At 43.6% G+C, this 13,508-nt stretch overlaps 1 protein-coding gene across 1 annotated transcript in view; it reads left to right on the forward strand.

Annotated features, from left to right (window-relative positions):
* LOC126299170 (dystrophin, isoforms A/C/F/G/H) overlaps positions 1-13,508 on the forward strand; it is a 2,370,611-nt gene that overhangs the window by 1,499,808 nt on the left and 857,295 nt on the right. The window lies entirely within an intron of this gene.

A 13,508-nucleotide genomic window follows, 5' to 3' on the forward strand; every position in this document is an offset into this window, starting at 1 on the left:
TAAAAATTGCTCTAAACACTATGGTACTTAACATCTGAGGTCATCAGTCCCCTAGACTTAGAACTACTTAAACCTAAGGACATCACACACATTGATGCCCGAGGCAGGATTCGAACCTGCGACCGTAGCAGCCACGAGGTTCCGGACTGAAGCGCCTATAACCGCTCGGCCACCGCAGCCGGCTGTTGTCCTAATAATAAAAGGTCAGGGTTATGCCCTTGCTGTAATTAGTGAGATATAAATGTCACATTGCGTGTCGCACAGCTTGTTGTTCTGAAAAGACGTGATATTTCCTATTTTTTGACCATAATAGACTTTAATATGCTCAGAGGAAGAGAGGTAAAGAAGAGTACCTCCAGAACCGCTTCTTAAAATGAAGTTCCACATTATGTTGTAAAATAAGTACACTACCGGAATACAGAAACATAGAATCAACGTTCCATAAAAAATGTTATTTAATCAAATCTGCCACTCAAGGCAAAATTGTCTGACTCCGCCGTGCTATACCGAAAATACCATTCTTCGCTGATGTATGCAAATGGGGAAGTGTGTCATAATCCACTTAATGTAGCCCAGAATCTACTACAGTAAACAGAACAATATCACATTCTTCCGCAACCTCTGTTGAAAAATATTCTTAAATACCTAACTTCAGAAATCAGAAGCGGAATCCTTCTTCGGATATGATTTCTCACTTCTTTTGCAACACTCGACGGCCCTCAAGAGGCGCAGTGGTAACTTAGTCCGACACCAGCTTAAGAACGTCGCACCCAATTGAATCTTCTGTTTCAGTCTCGTGGGTCTTTTGATAAATTACTTCTTCTCCTATTGAGATTATCCCGTCTTCAACAGTAATTGAACGCCGTCCCCTACTAGCCTCTGGCTAACATCATGAGAAACTCCATCATGCAATTACCGCTCGTCTCTGAAACCGGTCGACTGCAGCCACGTGGTATTTTTCTTCCTAAAGCGACTAGAAAGTGTTTCCGTTGACTCGACTGCCGCAAAATTACACAAGTCGCTCTTCTCAGTTATGTCTTCCATCTTCATGACAGTATAGAACAACCACTATCTGCTACACATTCTTTCGCGTCTTATTTCCTTACAGAAAAGATTGTTCCGCTGCGCGGTTCCGTATTGCCCCACAACATCAAGATCCCCATCGCCCTTGAAGTTCGGAACTAATGTACACTCCTGGAAATTGAAATAAGAACACCGTGAATTCATTGTCCCAGGAAGGGGAAACTTTATTGACACATTCCTGGGGTCAGATACATCACATGATCACACTGACAGAACCACAGGCATATAGACACAGGCAACATAGCATGCACAATGTCGGCACTAGTACAGTGTATATCCACCTTTCGCAGCAAATGCAGGCTGCTGTTCTCCCATGGAGACGATCGTAGAGATGCTGGATGTAGTCCTGTGGAATGGCTTGCCATGCCATTTCCACCTGGCGCCTCAGTTGGACCAGCGTTCGTGCTTGACGTGCAGACCGCGTGAGACGACGCTTCATCCAGTCCCAAACATGCTCAATGGGGGACAGATCCGGAGATCTTGCTGGCCAGGGTAGTTGACTTACACCTTCTAGAGCACGTTGGGTGGCACGGGATACATGCGGACGTGCATTGTCCTGTTGGAACAGCAAGTTCCCTTGCCGGTCTAGGAATGGTAGAACGATGGGTTCGATGACGGTTTGGATGTACCGTGCACTATTCAGTGTCCCCTCGACGATCACCAGAGGTGTACGGCCAGTGTAGGAGATTGCTCCCGACACCACGATGCCGGGTGTTGGCCCTGTGTGCCTCGGTCGTATGCAGTCCTGATTGTGGCGCTCACCTGCATGGCGCCAAACACGCATACGACCATCATTGGCACCAAGGCAGAAGCGACTCTCATCGCTGAAGACGACACATCTCCATTCGTCCCTCCATTCACACCTGTCGCGACACCACTGGAGGCGGGCTGCACGATGTTGGGGCGTGAGCGGAAGGCGGCCTAACGGTGTGCGGGACCGTAGCCCAGCTTCATGGAGACGGTTGCGAATGGTCCTCGCCGATACCCCAGGAGCAACAGTGTCCCTAATTTGCTGGGAAGTGGCGGTGCGGTCCCCTACGGCACTGCGTAGGATCCTACGGTCTTGGCGTGCATCCGTGCGTCGCTGCGGTCCGGTCCCAGGTCGACGGGCTCGTGCACGTTCCGCCGACCACTGACGACAACATCGATGTACTGTGGAGACCTCACGCCCCACGTGTTGAGCAATTCGGCGGTACGTCCACCTGGCCTCCCGCATGCCCACTATACGCCCTCGCTCAAAGTCCGTCAACTGCACACACGGTTCACGTCCACGCTGTCGCAGCATGCTACCAGTGTTAAAGACTGCGATGGAGCTCCGTATGCCACGGCAAACTGGCTGACACTGACGGCGGCGGTGGCCAAGTGCTGCGCAGCTAGCGCCATTCGACGGCCAACACCGCGGTTCCTGGTGTGTCCGCTGTGCCGTGCGTGTGATCAGTGCTTGTACAGCCCTCTCGCAGTGTCCGGAGCAAGTATGGTGGGTCTGACACACCGGTGTCAATGTGTTCTTTTTTCCATTTCCAGGAGTGTATATTCAAATCCTAAATTAATCCAACCATGATTCTTCATAGACGGCAGAGCCATTTCCTGTCCAGCTCTACCAAAATGACGATAATAATAAGTGTGTGCAGCTTCCAATATGTTTGACAAGGTAATCGGTCGCTATTTTGTTTTTTTCATCTGTCGCACGATTGTAGTATATAGTTCATAGGTTTAACGAGTGATGCTATAATGCTAAGGTGTTCCCAGGCTTTTTCGAGAAACAGAGGTTAAAAATTTTATGAATGTATTGAATACCATACCAGATCGTCAGCTATCGAATAGCAGCGTCAGCGCAACCAGCTAAAGCAGGAGAATAGTTTACCTGTACTGCGTTTGAGTCACGCCCTTTTTTTATTAAGTAATCCAGCAAATACTTATAGCGCTGCAAGAACTCGTATTTCTTGGGATAGGAACCACAATAGTGATGATCACTGTGATACATTCGTGATAAGGTATAATCAAGATATAATAAAGAACCTTGATGAAATGATACATTTACAGTTATTGAACTATACGAAACACAATCGTCGTAACTTCTGAACGGTTTGCGTTCAAACTGGACGGTTGGCCGCGGGGCAAGATGGGAATTAGTATAGTCTGTATGGTTTGGTTTAGCGACGAAGCACACTTTCATTTCGATGGGTTCGTCAATAAGCAAAATTGGCTTATTTAGGGGACTGAGAATCCTCACATCGCGGCCCCGGGGTTAGCCGAGCGGTCTGAGGAGCTGCTGTCATGGACTGTGTGGCTGATCCCGGCGGAGGTTCGAGTCCTGCCTCGGGCCTGGGTGTGTGTGTGTGTGTGTGTGTGTGTGTGTGTGTGTGTGTGTGTGTGTGTGTGTGTGTTTGTCCTTAGGATAATTTAGGTTCAGTAGTGTGTAAGCTTAGGGACTGATGACCTTAGCAGTTAAGTCCCATAAGATTTCACACACATTTGAACATTTTTTGAATCCTCATATCGCGATCGAGAAAGCTCTTCACTCTCAAAGGGTGACTGTGTCGTGTGCAGTGTCCAGTCACGGAATAATCGGTGCAATATTCCTTAATGACATGGTGACTATCGAACGTTACGTGAAGGTTTTGGAAGATGATTTCATCCCCATTATCCAAAGTGGCCCTAATTTCGATAAGATGTGGTTCATGCAAGACGTAACTCGTGCCCATCGAAGCAGGAGTGTTTGATGTCTTGGAGCGCTCTGGGGACCGCATTCAGCCTCTGGAGTACCCACAGGCCACTGGCACGGGCCACGATTGGCCGCCATATTCTCCGGATCTTAACACATGCGACTCCTTTTTGTAGGGCTGTATTAAAGACAAGGTGTACAGCAATAACCCCAAAACCATTGCTGAGCTGAAAACAGGTCATCGACAGCATCGATGTTCCGACACGTCAGCGGGTCACGCATAATTTCGCTATTCGTCTGCATCACATCATCTCCAATGATGGCAGGCACATCGAACATGTCATAGCCTAAATCCAAATATCTGTAGTGACGTTTACATGTTGAATAAAGTGCGTGCATGCCGTAGTTCGTAACTAATTTACGGTTTTTTCATATAGTTCAGTAATTGTCACCCATCTGTGTGTATGTCAAATGCAGTGTACATTATTCAGTGCAGGAATAGACCGGTATGACTTCACTGTAATTTGTACAAATCCAGCGTACAGTATAGTAATAATGAATCATGTTGAAATGGTTTATTGATATACTCATGCGCGAATAGCAAACACAGTGTACGTTTTGTGCAGCAGGTAGAGCCCGGTATGACTTTACTGCGATACGCGTGTGACGTTACCTATAAATAAATGCTCATTACATCACGATATGTTATTATATCTAGTTTATTCGTCGCCGAAAATGTTCCGCATTAACTGTCAGTATTATTATTGTTGTTGTTTTTCCGTATTAAATGGTTCAAATGGCTCTGAGCACTATGGGACTTAACTTCTGAGGTCATCAGTCCCCTAGAACGTAGAACTACTTAAACCTAACTAACCTAAGGACATCACACACATCCATGCCCGAGGCAGGATTCGAACCTGCGACCGTAGTGGTCGCGCAGTTCCAGACTGTAGCGCCTGTTCCAGACAGTAATAACTTTTGTTTTGCCAATGGGCGCCGTTAACGTTTAATCAAGGTATGGCTGTAGCAGTAACATTAGACTTTCACTGAGGCAATAAAATGTTAAATTAAAAATGAACCTGAGGAAAAGTCTTTTTTTAACGATGGTGATAGTCATAGCAAACTAGTTTGTAAGGTTCCCAACACTTCTTTCTTTCTTTTTTCATCTAAGGAAAAGATAAACACTTTAAGGTGCCTGTGATCCATTGTAAATACATTATAGCTGTAATTACAAAATAGGGCACTTTTAAAGACAATATGCTCTTAAATGAGGTAGAAATTCGTTTCAGAATCATATCCGCAGCTAAAGCAAATGGAATCCAATAATATGGTAAGTTCGTACAGAATAAAAGTAAACTAACTGCACATGTTACAGCTGAACCGAAACATATTTGGACAGTAGATAAAAAAATAAAAAAGGTCAAATTTTTGTGATATGATTTGTCTAAAAGTAAGACATAACATTGATTACAGAAACATTTGACGTGTCCTTGAATGATGACCGAAATCACATGCAACAAATGAAGAACAACAAATGCTTATTTTATATATTACTTTTAGACAAATCATTTCACAAAATATTTGACTAGTTTTTCTTTCAGTTTCTTTTAATTTTCATCTTTTGTTCAGAAAGTATGTAATGTTATTTAAACGTCGATCAGTAGTCTCTTATTATTACTGGCGTGTAGCGCAAGAGAATTCAGAGAAGTTTCAGTTTATGCTGTAGTTCGGTATTTAATTTATTTTTTCAACTCTAAACAATTAATTCCATAATTTCTATTGCAGTGTAGCTTATTACGCTCAAAGTAGCTAAGCTTCGAAGGGATGGACGTGACGCTTCATTTAGATCAGTTAGTCTTGAAATATTTCAGTTCTTTCACAAATCGCTACGTTTTTCTTAATTACCCTGATTAATTTCGAGCAACTAAATCTTTCTTTGCAAAACTAGACATCACGCTGGTCAGTTTTATACCCCATTTGTCAGTTTCGCTATGAAATTCCGACAAAAATCCATTGTGTAATTTCTAGGGAGTCCTGTTTTCACTCCACTGAAACATTTGACCAGACAGACGGCGGTTTGTTTTTGTGAAAATAACCTCGTCAATCAAGTCATTAGTAGATTATGGTTTGAGTCCAAGTGTGACATGACTAGTTTGGTTCGCCACTGGGCCATCTTCACTTTGTAGGGTGCTGCACTTAGCGGCTTTATCAAAGTCACCATGCATAAATGATGGGCAGCTCGTTAGTGGTAGCATCAACCTAAGCTGCTTTGGGGGCCGTCCCTCAGGAACTCCACCGAGACTACCGTGCCCCCGTCCATATTTGATCCTTAATACCACACCACACAACAAGCTCTTTTAGCGCGAGCGGTGTTGTTTTCACTTGCTCTTACCGTTCTCCTTCGTAAACGACCCCACTGACCGAATAAAAACAGAAATCATTCTTGTTACTTCCGTTAAAAGTGCAGATCATTGAAGGCATCTCAGTGAAAAAATTAAAGGGATTACCATTTCTTTTTACCCTCGCATTTCACTTCAATGTATTTAAGAATGTGCTGTTTATGAATGTATCACAGCTTACGAGATTTTGCTTTTGTAATGGTGATACACAGCTTAACTGTTACTTGATTTTACTAACAATATATTCGAAACAATAGACTCATTGCTTGACGTTTAATGTGAAGTTATTCATTCTACGAATTCAGAAATGGGACTTTTTAAATAATTAATGTGACTTAAATGTATATTGAGCACCTTTCTTAGACAAACCGCTCTGATGAAGCTAACTCGTTGCAGAAGACGTAATTTTTATTGTCTTTGTTTCAGTGTCTTTTATTAACTAAGAATTTGAACCGTAGACGTTTATCTGGATTTACGTCAATGAATCGATGAAGATAAATTTTTGTCTACCCTCTATGAAAATGGGTCGAAACGAATGAGGAATCGAAGTAATATATAAATAAGCCATTGCATTATAGCAATAGCATACAGCACTCTCAATTTGCAGTGATGGCAACGACACATCGTAGTAATGACTTCACTAGACACCGAACGCGCTGAGGAGCCATCTTGATATACTACCCATTAAACTCAACCCACAACTCAAGTTGATTGGTTGGAGCAGTGGCTAAGAAGCGCACTAGGTTGCTCTTATTTTGCATGTTTGACATTTTTCCTCTGTGGTTCCACCTTCTCCCCCCTCCTTCCCTCCCCTCACCCTCCCTCTCTTCTCCTTCTCACCACTTATCTTGGAAGAAAAAGTGGCTGTGTGTAGTTTCGAAGCAATAGGAAAAGGGTAAGGGATGCGGCTCGGCATTTAACTTTGAAAGGAAAAGGAAAATAAAATCACTAAAATCGTATAAAAATCTGTTATTTTTTATGTCAGAAAAATCGTCAAGAAGTTCAAAATGGTTCAAATGGCTCTGAGCACTATGCGACTTAACTTCTGAGGTCATCAGTCGCCTAGAACTTAGAACTAATTAAACCTAACTAACCTAAGGACATCACACACATCCATACCCGAGGCAGGATTCGAACCTGCGACCGTAGCGGTCGCTCGCTTCCAGACTGTAGCGCCTAGAACCGCACAGCCACTCGGGCCGGCGTCAAGAAGTAGTCGATTAACCAAAAACTTTATTACTTTCAATATAGTTATTCGTATTGCTGCATTAGCTATACCATTGAGCCAAAACATTATGACCACCTGTTTAATGGCGTGTTGATCCACTTTTCATACACAATACAACAGAGATTCCGTTTGGCACGGATAATACAAGTCTTTGACAGGATTATGTGGCACCAGATGTTTGCGCACAGGTCAACCAGTTCCCACAAATTACGGTATGGTGGTTTACGCGAACGCAGCTGGCGCCGCTGTATGTTCCAGTGGGTAGAGATGAGGCACATTTTCTGGCCAAGACATCCATGTGAGTTCACTATAATGCCCCTCAAATCACAGTAGCACGGGTCTTAAATTGCAGCACGGACGGCTATCCTCCTGGAACATGTCATCGCCGTAGGGGGAGACTTTAAGCATGAAGCGGTGCAGTTGGTCCGCATTAATGTTCTCGTAGTTCACTGCTTCGATTAGCACCACAGATCCCATGAAAGCCCAGGTCAAAGTACTCGATAACATTATTCTGTCCACACTGGCTTGCATTTGTAACGCGATGCATATTCCTTGCAGCTATTCGTCTGGACAACGGCGTGTAAAGAACCAGTCGTCGACCTGGTGTGACAATAAATGCGGTTCATTCGACAGGCGACACGTTTCTGTTCATCCACGGTGAAAACTCAGTGGTGCTGTTCCCAGTGCAATCATAACTGACGATGTCGTTGGGTCAACCCAGTACCACGTAGGAGTCGCGTATACGGACCTCCATGCTCAACAAAGGCTATGGTTTTTCATTTGTGAGATGGAGCTTCTGAATGATTCACCCTGTCCCTTGCTTTAATTTCGGTATTTACCGGTACCAGGACATGAAAGTATCAATTGCGCAAACTTCTGTACAATTACATCTGCGTCAGAAATGCAAACGGGATGAGATTTGTGAAAGTCGATGTCAGACGTTTTCGATTAAGATCACGCTGGGACTGAATGGAATGTTTACCGCGCCGCAGCCACCACCGCCGGAACATGGCGCACGACTTACACACACACACACACACACACACACACACACACACACACGTCCGCAGCTCGTGGTCGTGCGGTAGCGTTCTTGCGTCCCGCGCCCGGGTTCCCGGGTTCGATTCCCGGCGGGGTCAGGAATTTTCTCTGCCTCGTGATGGCTGGGTGTTGTGTGTTGTCCTTAGGTTAGTTAGGTTAAAGTAGTTCTAACCTCTAGGTTCTAGGGGACTGATGACCATAGATGTTAAGTCCCATAGTGCTCAGAGCCATTTTTCGTTTTCTGTTGTATTGGCGAGCTGCTTGCAGGAATCAATTGAACTCGTGCCTGGCGCGGAATGTTTTTGTGCCTCGGTTCTTTCGGCCAGAATTTTCCAATTATATTTACATACACCCCCGGCTGTGAGACAAAACAGATAACTGGATGGTTATGGATCACATTCGCATTACATTCAGAATAACGTTTTTCAAATTTTTGTCAGTTTTCCTTCACTGCAGTTCAGTCGTTGATATTACCGAATGTCGTCGAAGTAAAATTACAGTTTCGCACATCTGTGCACAGGTTCTGCCACTAACAAATCCAGCCGACGCTATCGTCATTAATTATTCTGTCATTGACATAGCACTCTATGCTTCCTCGCGCTACCGTTTGTTTTTGAGACACATTTTTCTAGTTTTAATCTGTACTCTGCAAGTCACTATAAATGAGCGGCAGAGAATAATTTGCTTTACAACACACATGAAGGCGTTATCCTGTGCCACTCACCGATGGTGGTTGGGACGAATAATAGTTTGTAATCTATTATGCGAACAGTTACTGATCTAATTGTTCAAGGCATCTGAGTGAGCGATGTGTAGGAATCTGTAGAGAGCGCCCAGAAAGGCTGTTATTGGAATTTGTACAGTAGGCTTTAACGAGGTACTACGCGTCATTCTTTGCGTGTTTCCTATTTCAGTTTATGTAGTTATTTGTTATGCGGCATTCAAAGAATTGGTTCAATTGGCTCTGAGTACTATGGGACTCAACTTCTGAGGTCATCAGTCGCCTAGAACTTAGAACTACTTGAACCTAACTAATCTAAGGACATCACACACATCCATGCTCGAGGCAGGATTCGAAACTGCGACCGTAGCTGTCTCGCGGTTCCAGACCGTAGCGCCCAGAACCGCATGCCACACCGGCCGGCATTCAAAGAAGCCTGTGGCTATGCGTGCTGCGAAGAATGTAATTATTCCAATTCGAAAACAAGTAGGTGGTGGTAGATGTGAATATTGCTGAACTATCAGTTTCATAATTCGTTTTTGCAAAATAATAACTCGAATTTCTTGCAGCAGGCTGGAAAAACTGGTAGCTGCCGACCTTGGGGAAGTTTAGTTTCGATTCTGAAGAAATGTAGGAACATGTAGGGAAATACTGACCCCCTACAACTTATCTTAGAAGATAGAAGTTCTGAAGGTAGCAGTGGTAAAATACAGAAAGATTTAAACAACTTCTACAGAAAACAGATGGCAGTTACAAGAGTCGAGGGGCATGAAAGGGAAGCAGTAGTTCAGAAAGGAGAGAGGCAGGGTTGTAGCCTATCCCCAATGTTGTTCAGTCTGTATGCTAGCAAGCAGTAAAGAAAACAAAGGAAAAGTTCGGTGAAGGAACAAGGATTCGGGGAGAAGAAATAAAATCCTCGAAGTTTGCTGATGACATTGTAAGTCTGTAATAGGGAGCTAAGAACAAGCTGAACATCAGCAAAATCAAAACAAGGGCAATGGACTGCAATGGAATTAAAATAGGGAACCAGTTTCGGAAACGATACACTAAATATAGTAGGGAAAGCTTTCCATTTGAGCAATAAACAAACTGATGACTGCATAAGTAGAGAAGAGATAAAATGTGCACTTGAAATATCAAGAAACGTGGTTCTGAAGAAGAAAAATTCGTTAACATTGAATATAGATTCAAATGTTAAGAAATCTCTTCTGGAAAAAATTCTATGCGTGCACTCTAAATTAATTCCATGAATACGTGTAACTCAAATATCAGTGTTGAAAAAGTTAGACAGTATTAAGATGGACCACTTGATTGTTGCTTCCTTGTAAGGCCTTAGTGCTTAAGGTGTCCTTCATTGATTAATTAAGTTGGAGGAAGAAACTTGATAGCTTACGCAGCAAAACCCCTTGTTTACTTAGACTTAACAGTAATTTGGCGAACACGTTAGTAGCATGCATACGATGTGTATGTTGCAAGAAGCTACGAAGATTAGTCGACAACTAGCGCAATTTTCTTCTTAAACGTAATATTCAGGATTTTGCGTAAAATTTCTCCTGAGATGGTTAAGGTTGGATATGATGACCCACGTAAAATGGGTGACCATAATTTTTCGGAAACAGATCGAACCACTGAACCACGTTTTCTGGTAAGTAATAGTTACTAAGAGGCGAAATTTTTGTTTAGTGGTTGACCATTGCAACTGTTTTTTCTATGAGACATAGAAGTTATTGAATTTAAGTTTACTTTTTAAAAGACATTCAGTGGTTAGCAGAGTGAAGAGCACAGTGATATCGGGCATAGCAGTGCTCGCAGAGGAAATTTCGAAGGAAAATTTGAACTAAATTTCGGCCGTACTATACTGGCTCTACACTGTTTCATCTCCATTTCCTTGTAAATATGGTCGAACAGGGATTGTCTACAGTCTTTGGCGTAGTATTTGTCACACTAGTTTCACAGTGAACGTCGTAGGATGTCTTATTGTACTTCTGGTTTCACAAATTAACGAACCTTTAGAAAGAGTAGGTCCTACACCATTCAATTTAAAAAGGAAACTTTCTTCAGTATGTGGTATATAACACCTTATACATTTATGCGGTACTTAGTGCAATCGTGCACCTTTGCAGTTTGGTCCCATAGGAACTTACCACCACTTACCGCAATCGTGACGTTGCCGAAAACATTTAAACCATCAGAGATGAATTTAACAGCTCGAGTTTTGCAACGCGTACTTCATAGCTATACTACAATATAAAGTCGTCGTTTAACGTTGTTAGCATAAATCTCGAAATGCTCGTGTTCGATTTACTTCAGATTTTTACACGATACTCTAATAAACATTAGGACTAACATTTGTGTGTGTGTGTGTGTGTGTGTGTGTGTGTGTGTGTGTGTGTGTGTAAACGGGAAACGTTTTTAGCGAAGATTTGAACAAAGAAAACACTTATAGCGAAAGCCTGGAAGCTCATAGCCAACAGACATGCGCATTGCAGTCGTCCATTGTTTGGCAGTTGCTAGATTTTGCTGGTACGTCATCACACGGCAATAGTACTAAATGGAGAGAACAATAAAATAAAAGCGTATCCCAGATGGCTGCAGTGTTTTAATGAGTTAGAAACGTTCATAAAAGCACACACCCTGCTACAAACAGTGAAATTTATTTTTGAATAGTTAATTTAAAGCTAATGGCATGTTATTCGAAATAAATTTGCTGACTGCGGATACTTGATGACCTGTGCTAGGTACAGATGTGCTATCTGTTACTGATGATGATGATGATATCCCATACTCCGGGGTGCGTAGGGGACGATGGGGGAGACCCCCACCGCTGTACTAGGTAAGGTCCTAGCGGAGGCGGTTTGTCATTGCCTTCCTCCGATCGTAATGGTGATGAATGATTATTATGAAGACGACACAACAACACCCAGTCATCTCGAGGCAGGAAAAATCCCTGACCCTACCGAAAATCGAACCCAAGCGGGAAACGAGAACGGTGCCACAAGCACACGAGCTGCGGACACTACCTATTAATGACAAATGAAAATTTTTGCTGGCCCGGGACTCGAAGCCGGATTTCGCACTTACAGCGAGCAGTCGGCTTAACCACCTCCGCTATCCGAGTTCGTCTACCGACCCGACCCAAACCTCGACATATCACACTGTCTGCATCCGAGTACCATAGCCCCCTAGACAGTGTGACATGAGGAAGTTTTGTCGGTCCGGGAGACACACACGGACAGCCGAAGTGGTTAAGGCGACCGCTCGCGATAAGCAATGTATCTGAGTTCGAGTCCCGGCCCGTTACAAATTTTCATGTCACTGGTAGGTAGTATATCTACGCCTAACAGAGCTGACGCCAAGATATCGGCAGTCAGCGATTGTATTTCGAACTAATTTCGAATGGCTGTAAATCGTCCAGACATGCAAGTAAACTAATAAAACGTTTTTCAATTTTAGAATGCGCTCATTTTACCTAAAATATATACAGATGCACATGTAAGACTTTTCCGTAAGAAGCAGGCTGCTATAACTGAAATGAAATGTCGTGTGGCTAGGGCCTCCCGTCGGGTAGACCGTTCGCCTGGAGCAAGTCTTTCGATTTGACGCCACTTAGGCTATTTGAGCGTCGATGGGGATGAAATGATAATGATTAGGACAACACAACACCCAGTCCCTGAGCGGAGAAAATCTCCGACCCAGTCGGGAATCGAACCCGGGCGCTTCGGACTGACAGTCTGTCGCGCTGACCACGCAGCTACCGGGGGCGGACGCTGCTATAACTGATGACCAATCACACTGCGCAGCATTTTTGAGCAAATGATATGGTGGTACAGTGTGTCACCAATGGCTCGGGGATTTTTGTGCACGGCCTATCTGAGTTACGGTTGCATCAAAGCAAAAAGCGAAACTGGGAAAGTAGTTTAATGGCTCTGAGCACTATGGGACTTAACTTCGAAGGTCTTCAGTCTCCTAGAACTTGGAGCTACTTTAATCTAACACATATCCATGCCCGAGGCAGGATTCGAACCTGCGACCGTAGCGGTCTCGCGTTTCCAGACTGTAGCGCCTAGAACCGCTCGGCCACCCCGGCCGGTGAAAGTAGTTTATTCATCGTTATTATCTGTTACACATTAATGAATATCTCGTGATTTCGATACATATATTACTTTAGTGTAATGTCACTGTACTTGAAGAAATCCGTAGGTCGTGTAACTGAAGTTAGTAACTAATTAAAGAACGCATGAAAATTCTGTCTGTGCTTGTTATCGTATCTACCAACCGACCTTCATCTCATTATTTTTGAACAGTTGGACGTTCAGAAGAAATGTGTCTGTTGTACAGTACTCCTTTATTGAGCTTTTTTTAAAACGACTG

This window comes from Schistocerca gregaria, chromosome X, assembly GCF_023897955.1.
Source record: "Schistocerca gregaria isolate iqSchGreg1 chromosome X, iqSchGreg1.2, whole genome shotgun sequence".
In the NCBI taxonomy this organism is placed as follows: Eukaryota; Metazoa; Arthropoda; class Insecta; order Orthoptera; family Acrididae; genus Schistocerca; species Schistocerca gregaria.